Consider the following 19,605-nt stretch of genomic DNA (forward strand, 5'->3'; position numbering starts at 1 on the left):
CTGTTTTTATACTGGCTCCAATAGTCCTTCCTGATTGGATTGTGCTACACCAGGTGACGTCATAGCTGGAAGGCATTATGGGATAGCCCACCAGAGGTTATGTGATCTTTCTCTGCCTGATGTAATGAGGAAATGGTGGGTATAGCAAATTCTTGAACATTGGACATGAGTTCGATCTCATCTATAGTCTGGAATGCATATAAAAGATGGAAAAATAAGTGGTGCTGGTATATAGCGCCTCTTTGTTTCCTAAAGGAAGTTCTTGTCTTTCTGTAATTCACTAGTGATAACCCGCAGCTAAGAAGGTATTGACTTTAATCGAACACTCCTGCATTTTCCTGCAAAAATGGGTGGGTTTGGTTGACCTTAATCTAACTTGCATGGGGGTCTTAAAGGGGTTGTCTATGCACACTGTACATATAGAGCGACTGCACATAGAGTGACTGCAGATTTTTGTGTCAAACCTGGACAACCCCTTTAAGCTGTCATGCACGCAGGTGGCGCCCATGGTTCGTGGACTCACTGTGCCACAGACCGGACTTACCATGGAGGGGCGTGACTAAGCAGCTATCTTGTGTTCACTGGAGTCTCTAGTGGTGAGGTCAGGCTTGTGTGGCAGGTAGCTGCCAGGTGCCACTCCAGGGCAACGTCCGGGAGTAACAGCTGACCCCACGGGTCTAGCCCTTTACTCAGATTCCTAAACAGGACAGGACAGCCTCTTGGGACAGGTTCATACTGTGCCAACAGGACTGCTGCTTGGGACAGGTTCACACTGTGCCAACAGGACTGCTGCTTGGGACAGGTTCATACTGTGCCAACAGGACTGCTGCTTGGGACAGGTTCACACTGTGCCAACATAACGGCCATTTGGGATGGGTTCAGACTGTGCCAACAGGAAGGCCGCTTGAGACAGGTTCACACTGTGCCAACAGGACGGCCACTTCGGACAGGTTCAGACTGTGCCAACAGGATGGCTGCTTGGGACAGGTTCACACTGTGCCAACAGGACTGCTGCTTGGGACAGGTTCAGACCGTGCCAACAGGACGGCCGCTTGGGACAGGTTCAGACTGTGCCAACAGGACTGCTGCTTGGGACAGATTCACACTGTGCCAACAGGAGGGTCGCTTGGGACAGGTTCAGACTATGCCAACAGGACGGACACTTGGGACAGGTTCAGACTGTGCCAACAGGACGGACACTTGGGACAGGTTCAGACTGTGCCAACAGGACGGACACTTGGGACAGGTTCAGACTGTGCCAACAGGACGGACACTTGGGACAGATTCACACTATGCCAACAGGATGAGGACATTTAGTATATGTGCGCGCTGCCCTTTTAAGAACAGGAGAGCGTGCGCAGCATGAGCGCCTAGGTATGATGCAGACACTCTGCACAGCGTGCACAGGAATAGAACGCAGGAGCACGTCAGGGCCAGGGAGGTGAGAATGCCGGCGTCCCTGCATGGAGGGGGAAGGGGACACCATGCAGGGATGCCGTCAATAAGCGATACATAAGCCTTCCCACTATAACATCATGGTCGCTAGTAGAGGGTACAGTTTGTGCACATTGTATTTAACATATAACGAAAGAAAAGCTCAGGATTACATATGTTAAATGGATCCATACGAATTTACTCCCCGAACAGATGCCAAAATAGTCACTTTTTGGATTTTATCCAGTGGAATTCACATCTTTTTTTTCAATCATTTATGGCAGCAAATTGTGCTTTACACACACCGAAAAAATCTATAAAGTGCAGTATATGGGGTTTTCTTTTGTCCCTAATGAGTGATGTATACCAATATATGCCTACACAGCGGTATACGTAGGAGGTACATTTTAGGAAATTTTCCCAATATATACTGATTATAATGGGTGCCAACACAGTGTTCACTATGCCAAACACATGGCTGCAGAATTTGACTATACAAAGGACTTGTTTCTTATTTACTACTCTGTAACCATGGAGACATATAGGTCTGCATCGGAGCTGTATACACATAACGGTGTAGAGAAATCATAAAAAAATCTATTTCTTAGTGTAACTCTATTTAAGTTCAAATTTATAGAAAAATCTATTTTATAGTAGATTATGTCAAAATTAAAGCATAAATCATAAAAAAGGTAATAGAGTTATGAGGTTGTGATATATTGATGTGTTCCCGTTCATTATGCATGGAATCCTACACACATTATCTCCACTTAGGCAGCTGTTATGGTACTCAGCGATGCAGCTCTGATGGGTTTAATGGCATATCCAGCTCTGCTACATCAGTACACGTGTTCCCATAGTCAAGGTACAGCAAGACAATATGTAAACTACAATATGGTGATTAAAAACATTGATTGATTAGCATGAATCAACTTTAACTACAAGTCGCTGACCTTCACAATATACTATATAACCGCCAACAGGAGGTTTCCTTATGTGATTTTACATAGGACTGCAGAGTGATCATCATGCACAAGCGAAAACAGTTAAATGACACATTCAGCTCTGCTACATCACCACACGTGTTACCATAGTCAAGACAAAACTATGTAAAGTACAAAATGTTAATTAGACACATTGATTAACATGAATCAGCTTTAACTACATCCGAATTGCTGACCTGATCTACTATATAACCGCCAACAGGAGGCCTCCTTATGTGATTTTACTAAGGACTGCAGAGTAATCATCAGGCACAAGCGAAAACAGTTAAATGACACATTCAGCTCTGGTACATCTATACACAAATACTATTAACCCAAAGGACATATCTACAATGATCACATAAGTACAACAATAAGACTATTATAATCAGTATTAAAATGCTATAACATAGGCTTCTGCAGCCTTCACTTACCGCCTTGTTGTGTTTACTGTTGAACAGGAGAATTTTTATGTGTCCTCTGCGGAAACTGAACAAAACACAGTGTAATCAATGATGAAGGGTTTTTTTTTCCAAGAGCTAGTGGCTTTATTGAGCATGAGACAGCGGCTTTTAACGAGCATGTCTCATCATTAGGCTGACTGAAGCAGATCCTGTGTTATGATAGTTTCGGAGAATGAGGAGGAAAACTAATTGAACTTTTACTTGGAGGCGCTCCAACTTTTTCCATGTAGAGATGAGCCACGATGGTAGTTGACTGCTGCCATCTACTGGAGGAATTATCTATTTGCCTCCAGTGCCTCATTTTTTGGGAAATTAAATTGACACATAAAATGGTTATTCCTATTTTTATAGATGGATATTTTATGAATACTGTTCTATTGTGCTTATTTTTACTTGTTAATATTTGCAGCCTTTTTTTGAGATATGAACACTTTTTTCTTTTCCTATTTACAGCTGGTTGCCGAGGAGGCCGACCACCGCTGCTTTCCAGCTTGTAAGCACTGCTGGGATTAGGAAGTAACAGTGCACTCCAATGATCCTGGCCAACTACTAAACCGTGCTTACTAGTAGAGATGAGTAAACCTTTTAAGGTTCGTTTTGGCCGGGATCGGCAAAATATATCAGTTCTCCAAACATATCCGAACCCCATTGAATTCAATGGGAAGCAACACCAAATTCATAGAAAACACCTTCAGGGGCGGGGGGGGGGGGGGGGTTGTCAAAAAGCTGGCAAAATAACTGAAATTAGGGGCAGACACCATGAAAAGTGGCATCTATTACCCAGAGTACAAATAGTATAATTGTGCAGCATGGATGCATGGAACAGGGCTCGGAGCAGCATTTCTAGCTGAAACATTGATCAGTAACAGGTGGACGAGTGGCAGGCGTAGGCCTGGTGCTCTGATGGGCCTGCCAAATTCAGGCAACACACATGAAGGAGACCAAACTTGCAATGCAAACATTTAAAAAAATGATTGTCACACACCAGTAAAGTGGCATCCATTTCCCCAAAGTAGAAATAGTATAATGGTGCTCCGAGACCCCTTCCACTACAGGCACCCCACCAGATGGAGGCCCAACTGATGTTTGTAACATCAGCAGCAATAGCAACAGCAGGCACAGAAACCACGACAAAGGTGTCACAGACTGCAATAATGCGAGATCAGTGCACGACACTAAAAACTATACAAATCGATTAGTCTGCCCAGTCTGCATCTAGTGTGCAAAAGTCATTAGAGATCCATGACTTGTTCATCTTGATGAAAGTTAGGCAGTCAGTACTTTCAGGGGGCAGCCGGATACACTTATCTGTCAGGATACCACAAGCAGCTCTGAAGACACATTCTGAGAGAACGCTGGTTGCCGGGCATGACAAAATCTTCAAGGCGTGACAGGCGAGCTCAGACCACTCATCCATTTTTGAAGGCCAAAATGCAAAAGGGTCCAAATTCCCCCTGATGACATTGATATTGAATTAGAGATACTCCTGCACCATCCTCTCCAGGCATTCAGACTTGTACTCTGTTCTGCTGGTCCAAAAAATGTGTGAAATGACTCACAGAAATTTCTTCTACCACTTACACTGCTGCTGCTGCTAATGTTTTGACGACTCAACTTTCCGGGGTTGGCGGTCTATAATTGTGATGTACATTGTGTGCCTCACTGCTGTCTAGTAGAAAACCACTCTTATGATTGTCTACAAGTGTTTATCGATACTCCAGCATGCGCAAGTCCCTTTCCAGGGTCGGAAGCATCTGGCAAAATTTACTCTTGTACTGTGGATCTAACAGAGTGGCAACCCAGTGGTCAGCACTATTTCTAATCCTAACAATACGGGCATCATGTTGCACATAGTAACTTATCCAAGGGTGTCCATATAGAAAATGTCTGGCACTTCAAGTCAATACAACAACACAAATTCGGACTAACATAATAAATGGCCAAAATCTAAACTAAAACAAATAATTTTAATTAGGTCATTGTTATGACCCCAATGGCGAGGGTCTCAGAGGAACGTGGAAGTCTGCAGAATACAAAAATCCAGCTCATAGGGCAGTGGTAACTGGGTTGACCATATATCTACTCCTAACGCCAACACTAGAAGTAGCCGGGGATCATTCCTACGTTGATTCTAGATGACACGCGCCAGCCGGAGAATCTAGCTACCCCTAGTAGAGGAAAACAAAGACCTTTCTTGCCTCCAGAGAAGGGGACCCCAAAGCTGGATAGAAGCCCCCCACAAATAATGACGGTGAGGTAAGAGGAAATGACAAACACAGAAATGAACCAGGTTTAGCACAGAGAGGCCCGCTTACTGATAGCAGAATAAAGAAAGGTAACTTATATGGTCAACAAAAACCCTATCAAAATCCACACTGGAAATTCAAGAACCCCCGAACCGTCTAACGGTCCGGGGGGAGAACACCAGCCCCCTAGAGCTTCCAGCAAAGGTCAGGATATAGATTTGGAACAAGCTGGACAAAAATACAAAACCAAAACAAATAGCAAAAAGCAAAAGGCAGACTTAGCTGATATAACTGGAACCAGGATCAGTAGACAAGAGCACAGCAGACTAGCTCTGATAACTACGTTGCCAGGCATTGAACTGAAGGTCCAGGGAGCTTATATAGCAACACCCCTAACTAACGACCCAGGTGCGGATAAAAGGAATGACAGAAAAACCAGAGTCAAAAAACTAGTAACCACTAGAGGGAGCAAAAAGCAAATTCACAACAGTACCCCCCCCTTAGTGAGGGGTCACCGAACCCTCACCACGACCACCAGGGCGATCAGGATGAGCGGCATGAAAGGCACGAACTAAATCGGCCGCATGAACATCAGAGGCGACCACCCAGGAATTATCCTCCTGACCATAGCCCTTCCACTTGACCAGGTACTGAAGCCTCCGCCTGGAGAGGCGAGAATCCAAGATCTTCTCCACCACGTACTCCAACTCGCCCTCAACCAACACCGGAGCAGGAGGCTCAGCAGAAGGAACTACAGGCACAATGTACCGCCGCAACAAGGACCTATGAAATACATTGTGAATAGCAAACGACACAGGAAGATCCAGACGAAAAGATACAGGATTAAGGATTTCCAATATCTTGTAAGGCCCAATAAAACGAGGTTTAAATTTGGGAGAGGAGACCTTCATAGGAACAAAGCGGGAAGAAAGCCACACCAAATCCCCAACGCGTAGTCGGGGACCCACACCGCGGCGGCGGTTGGCAAAGCGCTGAGCCTTCTCCTGTGACAACTTCAAGTTGTCCACCACATGATTCCAGATCTGCTGCAACCTATCCACCACAGAATCCACCCCAGGACAGTCAGAAGGCTCCACATGACCCGAAGAAAAGCGAGGATGGAAACCAGAGTTGCAGAAAAAAGGCGAAACCAAGGTGGCGGAACTAGCCCGATTATTAAGGGCAAACTCAGCCAACGGCAAGAATGTCACCCAATCGTCCTGATCAGCAGAGACAAAACACCTCAAATAAGCCTCCAAAGTCTGATTGGTTCGCTCCGTCTGTCCATTAGTCTGAGGATGGAAAGCAGGCGAAAACGACAAATCAATGCCCATCCTACTACAAAAGGATCGCCAGAACCTGGAAACGAACTGGGATCCTCTGTCTGACACAATATTCTCAGGGATGCCGTGCAAACGAACCACGTTCTGGAAAAACACAGGAACCAGATCGGAAGAGGAAGGCAGCTTAGGCAAAGGAACCAAATGGACCATCTTGGAGAAGCGATCACATATCACCCAGATAACGGACATGCCCTGAGATAGCGGAAGATCAGAAATGAAATCCATGGAGATATGTGTCCAAGGTCTCTTCGGGACAGGCAAGGGCAAGAGCAAACCGCTGGCACGAGAACAGCAAGGCTTAGCTCGAGCACAAGTCCCACAGGACTGCACAAATGACCGCACATCCCTTGACAAGGAAGGCCACCAAAAGGACCTGGCCACCAGATCTCTGGTGCCAAAAATTCCCGGGTGACCTGCCAACACCGAGGAATGAACCTCGGAAATGACTCTGCTGGTCCACTTATCCGGGACAAACAGTCTGTCAGGTGGACAAGACTCAGGCCTATCAGCCTGAAATCTCTGCAACACACGTCGCAGATCCGGAGAAATAGCTGACAAGATAACTCCATCTTTAAGAATACCAACAGGATCAGCGACTCCAGGAGCATCAGGCACAAAGCTCCTAGAAAGAGCATCGGCCTTCACATTCTTTGAACCTGGTAAATACGAGACAACAAAATCAAAGCGGGAGAAAAACAATGACCAGCGGGCCTGTCTCGGATTAAGGCGTTTAGCAGACTCGAGATACATCAGATTTTTGTGATCAGTCAAGACCACCACACGATGCTTAGCACCCTCGAGCCAATGACGCCACTCCTCAAATGCCCATTTCATGGCCAACAACTCCCGATTGCCCACATCATAATTTCGCTCGGCAGGCGAAAATTTCCTAGAGAAAAAGGCACAAGGCTTCATAACAGAGCAACCAGGGCCTCTCTGCGACAAAACGGCCCCTGCCCCAATCTCCGAAGCATCCACCTCAACCTGAAAGGGAAGTGAGACGTCAGGCTGGCACAAAACAGGCGCCGAAGTAAACCGGCGTTTCAACTCCTGGAAAGCCTCCACGGCAGCAGGAGCCCAGTTAGCTACATCGGAGCCCTTCTTGGTCATATCCGTCAAAGGTTTCACAATGCTAGAAAAATTAGCGATAAAACGACGGTAGAAGTTAGCGAAGCCCAAGAACTTCTGAAGACTCTTAACTGACGAGGGCTGAGTCCAATCAAGAATAGCTCGGACCTTGACTGGGTCCATCTCCACAGCAGAAGGGGAAAAAATGAACCCCAAAAAGGGAACCTTCTGTACACCAAAGAGACACTTTGAGCCCTTGACAAACAAAGAATTTTCACGCAAAATTTTAAAGACCAACCTGACCTGCTCCACATGCGAATCCCAATTATCAGAAAAAACCAAAATATCATCCAGATAAACAATCAAAAATTTATCCAGATACTTCTGGAAAATGTCATGCATAAAGGACTGAAAAACTGAAGGCGCATTGGAGAGCCCAAAAGGCATCACCAAGTACTCAAAATGACCTTCGGGCGTATTGAATGCGGTTTTCCATTCATCACCTTGCTTAATGCGCACAAGGTTGTACGCACCACGAAGGTCTATCTTGGTGAACCACTTGGCACCCTTAATCCGGGCAAACAAGTCAGACAACAGCGGTAAAGGATACTGAAATTTGACAGTGATCTTATTTAAAAGCCGATAATCAATACAAGGTCTCAAAGATCCGTCCTTTTTTGCCACAAAAAAGAATCCCGCACCAAGAGGGGAAGAAGACGGACGAATATGTCCTTTTTCCAGAGACTCCTTGATATATGAACGCATAGCGGTATGTTCAGGTACCGACAGATTAAACAGTCTTCCCTTAGGAAATTTACTGCCTGGGATCAAATCTATAGCACAGTCACAGTCCCTATGAGGAGGCAGTGCACTGGACTCAGACTCACTGAAGACATCCTGATAATCAGACAAATACTCCGGAACTTCCGAAGGCGTAGAAGAAGCAATAGACACAGGCAGGGAATCCTCATGAATACCACGACAGCCCCAACTTGAGACTGACATAGCCTTCCAGTCCAGGACTGGATTATGGGTCTGTAACCATGGCAGCCCTAAAACGACCAAATCATGCATTTTATGTAAAACCAGGAAACGTATCACCTCGCGGTGTTCAGGAGTCATGCACATGGTAACCTGAGTCCAATACTGCGGTTTATTTGCTGCCAATGGTGTAGCATCAATACCCCTAAGAGGAATAGGATTTTCTAATGGTTCAAGAGTAAATCCACAGCGCTTAGCAAATGAGAGATCCATGAGACTCAGGGCAGCACCCGAATCTACAAACGCCATGACAGGAAAAGACGACAGTGAGCAAATCAAAGTTACAGACAGAATAAATTTAGGTTGCAAATTACCAACGGTGACAGGACTAACAACCTTAGCTATACGTTTAGAGCATGCTGAGATAACATGTGTAGAATCACCACAGTAGTAGCACAAGCCATTCCGGCGTCTATGAATTTTCCGCTCATTTCTAGTCAGGATTCTATCACATTGCATTAAATCAGGTGTCTGTTCAGACAACACCATGAGGGAATTTGCGGTTTTTCTATCACATTGCACCGAATTAGGTGTCTGTTCAGACAACACCATGAGGGAATTTGCGGTTTTGCGCTCCCGCAACCGCCGGTCAATTTGAATAGCCAGTGCCATAGTATCATTCAGACCTGTGGGAATGGGAAAACCCACCATAACATTCTTAATGGCTTCAGAAAGGCCATTTCTAAAATTAGCGGCCAGTGCACACTCGTTCCAATGTGTCAGCACGGACCATTTCCGAAATTTTTGGCAATACACTTCAGCCTCGTCCTGCCCCTGAGACATAGACAGCAAGGCCTTTTCTGCCTGAATCTCAAGATTGGGTTCCTCATAAAGTAAACCGAGCGCCAGAAAAAACGCATCAAGATCAGCCAATGCCGGATCTCCTGGCGCCAGCGAAAAAGCCCAATCCTGAGGGTCGCCCCGTAAGAACGAAATAACAATTTTTACTTGCTGAGCAGAATCTCCTGATGAACAGGGTCTCAGGGACAAAAACAATTTACAATTATTCACGAAATTCCTAAACTTAAACCTGTCTCCGGAAAACAGTTCAGGAATCGGTATTTTAGGTTCTGACCTAGGATTTCTGATAACATAGTCTTGTATGCCCTGCACACGAGTAGCCAGCTGGTCCACACTTGTAATCAAGGTCTGGACATTCATGTCTGCAGCAAGCATAGCCACTCTGAGGTAAAGGGGAAGGAGAAAAAAAAAAACTCAGAATCTTCTTTCTTATAATCCCTCTTCTGCAATGCATTAAACATTTAATACTGGCCTGGCAAACTGTTATGACCCCAATGGCGAGGGTCTCAGAGGAACGTGGAAGTCTGCAGAATACAAAAATCCAGCTCATAGGGCAGTGGTAACTGGGTTGACCATATATCTACTCCTAACGCCAACACTAGAAGTAGCCGGGGATCATTCCTACGTTGATTCTAGATGACACGCGCCAGCCGGAGAATCTAGCTACCCCTAGTAGAGGAAAACAAAGACCTTTCTTGCCTCCAGAGAAGGGGACCCCAAAGCTGGATAGAAGCCCCCCACAAATAATGACGGTGAGGTAAGAGGAAATGACAAACACAGAAATGAACCAGGTTTAGCACAGAGAGGCCCGCTTACTGATAGCAGAATAAAGAAAGGTAACTTATATGGTCAACAAAAACCCTATCAAAATCCACACTGGAAATTCAAGAACCCCCGAACCGTCTAACGGTCCGGGGGGAGAACACCAGCCCCCTAGAGCTTCCAGCAAAGGTCAGGATATAGATTTGGAACAAGCTGGACAAAAATACAAAACCAAAACAAATAGCAAAAAGCAAAAGGCAGACTTAGCTGATATAACTGGAACCAGGATCAGTAGACAAGAGCACAGCAGACTAGCTCTGATAACTACGTTGCCAGGCATTGAACTGAAGGTCCAGGGAGCTTATATAGCAACACCCCTAACTAACGACCCAGGTGCGGATAAAAGGAATGACAGAAAAACCAGAGTCAAAAAACTAGTAACCACTAGAGGGAGCAAAAAGCAAATTCACAACAGTCATTTGTTAAAAACATAGAATATAATGCAATAATAATATAACAAAAACAGAGCACCCAAAAAGGGGGGACACTGTGCTATACTGCTATCCTATACGTCACATGTGGAAAAAAGAGCTGCATTCAAAGCTATGGGAGTAGAGTAAACAAAATGTATGTATCAAGGTCTGTGACCTCCTAGGAATATAGTGCCGACAGTATGAAGACTACTCTGCAGAACACTACTACTACTCTGCAATAGCATAAGTATGGTAAATAAAATGTGTTACCAGGGTAGACAGGTGGAGCACAGCTGTGTAGATGGACCTCAGTGTCCCGCCTCACCCAGATGTGTGGTTTTTAACACCTTGAGGGGTGTAGTTTTTAGAATGGCATCACTGTAAAGAAATCAGATTATATCTTAATTACCCAGATGACTTTGTTTAGCAAACCAAGAAGCAGGGCCGGCCCGAACGTATAGGCGAACTAGGCGGCCGCCTAGGGCGCCGACCCTAAGGGGGCGCCAGAGAAAAAATAGAAAAAATTATAAAAATCTTTTCAAAAGGCAAAAAGTTTTAGGGATGGAAAGAAAAGTGTACATAAATTTTTTTACCATAATTAAATTTAACCGTTGAGCTTCAATTTACGCACGGAAAGGAGGCACTAAACTACGGACGTGAGTCGTTTGCATCGTCTGCTGACAGGTGTTTGATCCCGCGCGTTTATTTTGCTCCTAAGAGGGGCGCCCGAGAGAAAAAAATACGTATACTTAACCCTCCGTCAGGCAGTTTTCATCTACTGCCAAGAATAGTAGGGGTGCAACAAAATAGTTTCGCCTAGGGCGCGGTAATCTCTCAGGCCGGCCCTGCCAAGAAGAATTGATTTTTTTTTTTTGATCTATATGTTGGATTTAAATGTAGATTTCTGGTTGGTCAAGGAAACAGACTTTTGTTTGTGTAAGCCTGGAATATTGACTTGTAAGCTGATTTTTGATATAACATAGTATGCTCTTATTTTTGACTAGATGGTGGCCCGATTCTAACACATCGGGTATTCTAGAATATGCATGTCCACGTAGTATATTGCCCAGCCCTGTAGTATATTGCACAGCCACGTAGTATATTGCCCAGCCACATAGTATATTGCCCAGCCACGTAGTATATTGCCCAGTCACGTAGTATATTGCACAGCCACGTAGTATATTGCCCAGCGACGTAGTATATTGCCCAACCACGTAGTATATTGCCCAGCCACGTAGTATACAGCACAGCCCACATAGTATATTGCCCAGTCACGTAGTATATTGCCCAGCCACGTAGTATATGGCCCAGCCACGTAGTATATGGCCCAGCCCACGTAGTATATTGCCCAGCCACGTAGTATATTGCACAGCCACATAGTATATTGCCCAGCCCACATAGTATATTGCCCAGTGACGTAGTATATTGCCCAGTCATGTAGTATATTGCCCAGTGACGTAGTATATTGCCCAGCCATGTAGTATATTGCCCAGTGACATAGTATATTTCCCAGTGATGTAGTATATTGCCCAGCCATGTAGTATATTGCCCAGCCACCTAGTATATTGCCCAGTGACATAGTATATTGCCCAGTCACGTAGTATATTGCCCAGCCATGTAGTATATTGCCCAGTGACGTAGTATATTGCCCAGTGATGTAGTATATTGCACAGCCACGTAGTATATTGCACAGCCACGTAGTATATTGCCCAGCCACGTAGTATACAGCACAACCCACGTAGTATATTGCCCAGCCACGTAGTATATTGCCCAGCCATGTAGTATATTGTCCAGCCCACGTAGTATATTGCCCAGTGACGTAGTATATTGGCCAGTGACGTAGTATGTTGCCCAGCCACGTAGTATATTGCCCAGCGACGGAGTATACAGCACAGAGCCACGTAGTATACAGAGTTAAAATAAAAAATAAACATATACTCACCCTCCGAAGGCCCATTGAAGTCCTGGCCTTGTGCACGGTGCATGCGTCAGCTTCCAGTCCCAGGGTGTGATGACGTCGCGGTCACATGACCGTGACGTCATGGCAGGTCCTCGCACAGGACCTGTGATCACATCGCGGTCACATGACTGTGACGACCGCAGGCGGCAGCTTCAGGTCCCAGGATGGTATGCCAGAAGGACCTTCCATGACGTCACGGTCATGTGACAGCGACGTCATGGAAGGTCCTTATTGCAGGGCCTGTGATCACGTCATGGTCACATGACTGTGACGTCATGGAAGGTCCTTCTGGCAGACCATCCTTGGGACTGGAACGTGCCGCTTGCATGGACCGGCCGGAGCATCACGAGGAGGGGGAAAGGCGGCGGAAGGTGAGTATATAATGATTTTTATTTTTTAAATTATTTTTAACATTAGATGTTTTTACTATTGACGCAGCATAGGCTGCGTCAATAGTAAAAACTTGGTCACACAGGGTTAATAACGGCGGTAACGGAGTGCGTTACCCGCGGCATAACGCGGTCCGTTACCGCCGGCATTAACCCTGTGTGAGCGGTGACCGGAGGAGTGTATGCGGATGCCGGGCACTGAGTGCGGGCAGTGGCCATTTTCTTCCGGACTGTGCGCGTCGCTGATTGGTAGTGGGCGTTTTGCCACGACCAATCAGCGACTTAGATTCCATGACAGACAGAGGCCGCGACCAATGAATATCCGTGACAGACAGACAGGAAGACGGAAGTGACCCTTAGACAATTATATAGTAGATGAATAGTGAGGTCTAATGATATGCTAATTACACATTGTCTAGCCCAGATAGTTTGTTGATTTTTAAAACAGAAGAGGAAAATCTATGCAAATAGATTACATAATCAAACAAGGCAAGTTGGTTGTCACCATTCTTCCTTTTATCTGTAAGGATGGACTGAAGAACACTGGGTAAAACTAAAAATAGGTTACAAGCCTTTGTATTAAACAGACTCAGAGATAGAGAGAGAGAGACAGCCAGAGACAGGATAGCAGCCAATATCAAAGCACCATCACGAGTGACACGGATCTATCATTCTACAGGAAACAACCTAGGGGTTTTCGGCTCCAGTTGGAAGAATACAGATCTGCTCCATTGACCATCGCTGAACCATGGATATGTTGGGAGAAAGCCAGGATTGGGACCCGCTGGTCGCCTGGCCCCATGGAGATGTTCAGATAAGCCAGGTTGTGACTCTTGTGTCAACTGGCCTTGTACCTCATATGGACTCAATGGACTGTCATCTTCCTACGCTTGTCGTTACCTCCTCTCTGTGTGTGTATCAAAGGTGGGGTAGCCGACCCTGGGAGCTCTGACGCAACATCTGCCATTATCCTGGCAGGTCAGTGAAAAGGTGAGACTCTTTAATGTGCACCATCTTGGGGAATTTTGCTGGGACTGTTCTATGTGTTATCTGCCTGTTTTGTGGTTCAATAAAGCATTGCCACACTGTTTTACCTTCACCCTGTGTTGTCTGAGTAGCATGATGCTCACGTTAATGGGAGAGCGGGTGTTAGGCAGGACAATCCCTGGTCCATGCGGTTCCGGCTAGCGGACTTGGGCGCCTGTTGACCCCCATGTCTCCACAGTCACCCTTGGGTATTTTCTGTCATATAGGCCCCTCAAAGTCTCTTCAAATGTGAGGTGGTCCCTAAATAAAAAGGTTTTGTAAATTTTATTGTAAAAATGAGAAATTGCTGGTCAAGTTTTAAGCCTTATTACTTTCTATAAAAAAAAATTGTTTAAAAAATTGTGCCGATGTAAAGTAGACTAGTGGGAAATGTTATTTATTGTTATTTATTTATTAACTATTTTGTGCGATATGACTCTGATATAAGGGCATAAGAATTAAAAGTTTGAAAATTGCAAAATTTTCAAAATTTTCGTCTAATTTACCATTTTTTTCACAAATAAGCGTAAGTGATATCAAAGAAATTTTACCACTCTCATGAAGTACAATACATCTCCGTATAGGCTTATACTTTAGAGGTCACTTCTCAGTGGTCATCTTGCTGTCAATGCAAACAAGAAGACAATGAAAACTAACATTTACATACAGATACACAGATCACTGAGCATGGCCACAACACTCTTCCATAGAAGTCAATAAACTATTACTATTCATGCCTGAAACACTCTTCGAGAGCAGTCAATTAACTATTTATTTTCCATAGTCCAAGTCCAAGTGGCTCCTATTAAATAAATCAATTTAGGCAAATATATCTGTCCCCATAACTATATACAGATGATGATGTTCAGTCTCCTTTCAAGTCGAAGATTGACAAATCATCGGGAAATGCACCAGGGTTGATGAGTACCAGATAGGGGTAAGAAGAAGTCGCTCTTCGTTGGCCAGGCTAATTAGTCCCGTGAAATCGTGCTACGTATAGGCTAAATGGCTATTTAATTGTCCAACAAAGTTGGGTGGGAATATTGAACGGGTTGTCCAAAATTAGAAAAACATGGCTTCTTGGCATTGCTTCCAAAAAAACAGCAGTTTTTTAAGAAAGCAGCCATAGTTGTCTCATCTTGGATAACCTCCATTAGAAAAACTAAGACATTCTGACTTATCTCTCATCCTCAACTCCTTCATATACAGTTTATTCAGCTCAGTTGAAAGTTCAAAGGGGATCATTAGAGGTTGGGAGACACCCAACCTTCTTTCAATATAGGGATATAGACCAGTTATCAAAGACATTAAGTTATTGCCTGATCCCATTGAAAAGTAGTGTCTCCGGACAGCTTTGTAAAGAATTGTAAATATGTATTTAGTACACTAGTGTAAAAATCACCCAATTCATCAAGAGGCACCATATAGCGGAAGCCATGGGAGATGATTTACTGCCACCCTATTTATTGGTAGGTACATCTGTTCTTATAATTACCTCTATTATTCATGCATAATAGAGTTTCATGGGCTACGGTATCGGTGATTACCGTATATACCGTACAACTTGAGTATAAGCCGAGATTTTCAGCCCACTTTTTTTAATCAAGCTTGATAAAGAACAACCATGTTCAAAACGCGTCACTTGCTCCTATTCTTGTCCACCTTTTCTTTAATTGTTTTTAAATGGAATGAATATTACTCTGAAAATTTTGCCAGAAGCTGGAACATTTTTCTTTTTTCTCTGCAATTGCTACACGTGAGTGGTCGGCTGTTGTGAATTCCGTTCTCGAACTCCCTCCTGTGGTCGTGAATGGTACTTCGGCGAGTTCTGTCCGTGGACTCCCTCTGGTGGCTGTGAGTGGAGCTGCTGGTTCTGAGATTCCTTCCCCAGCTGCCCTCGTTTAGGGCTAGGCTGGCTGCTCTATTTAACTCCACTCAGATCGTTACTCCATGCCAGCTGTCGATGTCCTAGTATTGGTTCAGTTCTCTCTTGGATCTTGCAGATGACCTGTCTACTCCAGCAGAAGCTAAGTTCCTGCTTGTTCATTTGTTGCATATTGTTTTTCTTGCTAAGTTCTAGTCCAGCTTGCTATCATGAAATTGTCTGGTTAGCTGGAAGCTCTGGGGGTGCAGAGTGGCACCACCGCACCGTGAGTCGGTGCGGGGGTCTTTTTTGCACACTCTGCGTGGTTTTTGTAGTTTTTTTGTGTTGACCGCAAAGATCCCTTTTCTATCCTCAATCTGTTTAGTTAGACTGGCCTCCTTTGCTAAAACCTATTTCATCCTGTGTTTGTGATTTCCTCTTAACTCACAGTCAATACTTGTGGGGGGCTGCTTTTACCTTTGGGGAATTTCTCTGAGGCAAGTGAGGCTTTGTTTCCTTTCTTTAGGGGTAGTTAGCTCTTAGGCTGTGAAGAGGCGTCTAGGCAGAGTCAGGCACGCTCCACGGCTATTTCTAGTGTGTGTTGATAGGAGTAGGATTTGCGGTCAGCAGAGTTCCCATTTCCCCAGAGCTCGTCCCGATTCCGTGTTTAACTATCAGGTCATTCCGGGTGCACCTAACCACCAGGTCCCATAACAGTACAGCTGGCCCACAAAGTGTTAATGCATCTCAATAGAGGAAAAAGAGAAGTTCTGAGACCATTTTTTTTTTCTTCTCTGCAGTGTGTTTTGTCTTTCTTTTCCCCTTAAACTCTGGGTGGTTCTGGACTCAGGTGTAGATATTGACATTCAAGGTCTGTCCTCTAGTGTGGATCAACTCACTGCAAGGGTACAAAATATTCAAGATTATGTAGTTCAGAATCCTATGTTGGAGCCTAGAATTCCAATTCCTGATTTGTTTTCTGGGGATAGATCTAAATTTCTGAATTTCAAAAACAATTGTAAACTGTTTCTTGCTCTGAAACCCCGCTCTTCTGGTGACCCTATTCAGCAAGTAAGAATTATTATTTCTTTGTTGCGTGGCGACCCTCAAGACTGGGCATTCCTGGCGCCAGGAGATCCTGCATTGCGTAATGTAGATGCATTTTTTCTGGCGCTGGGATTGCTTTATGATGAACCGAATTCTGTGGATCAGGCAGAGAAAATTTTGCTGGCTTTGTGTCAGGGTCAGGATGAAGCGGAGGTATATTGCCAGAAGTTCAGAAAGTGGTCTGTGCTTACTCAGTGGAATGAGTGTGCCCTGGCAGCAATTTTCAGAAAGGGTCTTTCTGAAGCCCTTAAGGATGTTATGGTGGGGTTCCCCACGCCTGCTGGTCTGAATGAATCAATGTCCTTGGCCATACAGTTCGTTCGGCGTTTACGTGAGCGCAAAACTGTGCACCATTTGGCGGTATCCTCTGAGCAGAGGTCTGAGCCTATGCAATGTGATAGGACTTTGACCAGAGCTGAACGGCAAGAACATAGACGTGAGAATGGGCTGTGTTTTTACTGTGGTGACTCCACTCATGCTATCTCTGATTGTCCTAAGCGCACTAAGCGGTTCGCTAGGTCCGTCACCATTGGTACTGTACAGCCTAAATTTCTTTTGTCCGTTACTCTGATTTGCTCTTTGTCATCCTATTCTGTTATGGCATTTGTGGATTCAGGCGCTGCCCTGAATTTGATGGACTTAGAGTTTGCCAGGCACTGTGGTTTTTTCTTGGAGCCCTTGCAGCATCCCATTCCTTTGAGGGGAATTGATGCTACGCCTTTGGCCAAGAATAAGCCTCAGTACTGGACCCAGTTGACCATGTGCATGGCTCCTGCGCATCAGGAGGATATTCGCTTTTTGGTGTTGCATAACTTGCATGATGTGGTGGTGTTGGGTTTGCCATGGCTGCAGGTCCATAATCCAGTATTGGATTGGAAATCAATGTCGGTGTCCAGTTGGGGTTGTCAAGGGGTACATGGGGATGTTCCATTGTTGTCAATTTCTTCCTCCACTCCTTCTGAAGTCCCTGAGTTTTTGTCGGATTACCGGGATGTATTTGATGAGCCCAAGTCTAGTACCCTACCTCCTCATAGGGATTGTGATTGTGCTATTAATTTGATTCCTGGTAGCAAGTTCCCTAAGGGACGACTTTTCAATTTGTCTGTGCCAGAACACGCCGCTATGCGGAGTTATATAAAGGAGTCCTTGGAGAAAGGGCATATTCGCCCGTCGTCGTCACCATTGGGAGCAGGGTTCTTTTTTGTGGCCAAGAAGGATGGTTCTCTGAGACCTTGTATAGATTACCGCCTTCTTAATAAAATCACGGTCAAATTTCAGTACCCTTTGCCGCTACTGTCTGATTTATTTGCTCGGATTAAGGGGGATAGTTGGTTCACCAAGATAGACCTTCGAGGGGTGTATAATCTCGTGCGTATTAAACAGGGCGATGAATGGAAAACAGCATTTAATACGCCCGAGGGCCATTTTGAGTACCTGGTGATGCCATTCGGGCTTTCTAATGCTCCCTCTGTGTTTCAGTCCTTTATGCATGACATCTTCCGAAAGTATCTGGATAGATTCATGATCGTATATTTGGATGATATTTTGGTCTTTTCGGATGATTGGGAGTCTCATGTGAAGCAGGTCAGAATGGTGTTTCAGGTCCTTCGTGCTAATTCCTTGTTTGTGAAGGGTTCTAAATGTCTCTTTGGAGTTCAGAAGGTTTCCTTTTTGGGCTTCATTTTTTCCCCTTCTACTATCGAGATGGATCCTGTTAAAGTCCAGGCTATTTATGATTGGACTCGGCCTACATCTGTGAAGAGCCTTCAGAAATTTCTGGGCTTTGCCAATTTTTACCGTCGCTTCATCGCTAATTTTTCTAGTGTTGTTAAGCCGTTGACTGATTTGACCAAGAAAGGTGCTGATGTGGTGAATTGGTCCTCTGCGGCCGTTGAGGCTTTTCAGGAGTTGAAACGTCGTTTCTCTTCGGCTCCTGTGTTGTGTCAGCCAGATGTTTCGCTCCCTTTTCAGGTCGAGGTTGATGCTTCTGAAATTGGAGCAGGGGCTGTTTTGTCTCAGAGAAGTTCTGATTGCTCTGTAATGAAGCCATGCGCTTTCTTTTCTAGAAAGTTTTCGCCTGCTGAGCGTAATTATGATGTTGGCAATCGGGAGTTGTTGGCTATGAAGTGGGCATTCGAGGAGTGGCGACATTGGCTTGAAGGAGCCAAGCATCGCGTGGTGGTCTTGACGGATCACAAGAATCTGACTTATCTCGAGCCTGCCAAGCGGTTGAATCCTAGACAGGCTCGTTGGTCGCTGTTTTTCTCCCGTTTCAATTTTGTGGTTTCGTACCTTCCGGGTTCTAAGAATGTGAAGGCTGATGCCCTTTCAAGGAGTTTTGTGCCTGATTCTCCTGGAGTTCCTGACCCGGCTGGTATTCTCAGAGAGGGGGTAGTTCTGTCTGCCATCTCCCCTGATTTGCGGCAGGTGCTGCAGGAGTTCCAGGCTGATAGATCTGACCGTTGTCCAGCGGAGAAACTGTTTGTCCCTGATAGATGGACTAATAGAGTTATCTCTGAGGTTCATTGTTCGGTGTTGGCTGGTCATCCTGGGATTTTTGGTACCAGAGATTTGGTGGCTAGGTCCTTTTGGTGGCCTTCCTTGTCGCGGGATGTGCGTTCTTTTGTGCAGTCTTGTGGGACTT

General features: G+C 45.1%; 1 protein-coding gene across 1 annotated transcript in view; it reads right to left on the reverse strand.

Moving 5' to 3' along the window:
- LOC143776769 (tetraspanin-11-like) overlaps positions 1–3,006 on the reverse strand; it is a 72,048-nt gene extending 69,042 nt beyond the window's left edge. The window contains exon 1 of the mRNA XM_077266495.1: positions 2,852–3,006. The gene's annotated coding sequence lies outside the window, so the exon portion shown is untranslated. The remainder of the gene's footprint in view (positions 1–2,851) is intronic.
- Between the last annotated feature and the right edge of the window lie 16,599 nt (positions 3,007–19,605).

Source organism: Ranitomeya variabilis, chromosome 5 (genome assembly GCF_051348905.1).
Source record: "Ranitomeya variabilis isolate aRanVar5 chromosome 5, aRanVar5.hap1, whole genome shotgun sequence".
Lineage (NCBI taxonomy): Eukaryota > Metazoa > Chordata > Amphibia > Anura > Dendrobatidae > Ranitomeya > Ranitomeya variabilis.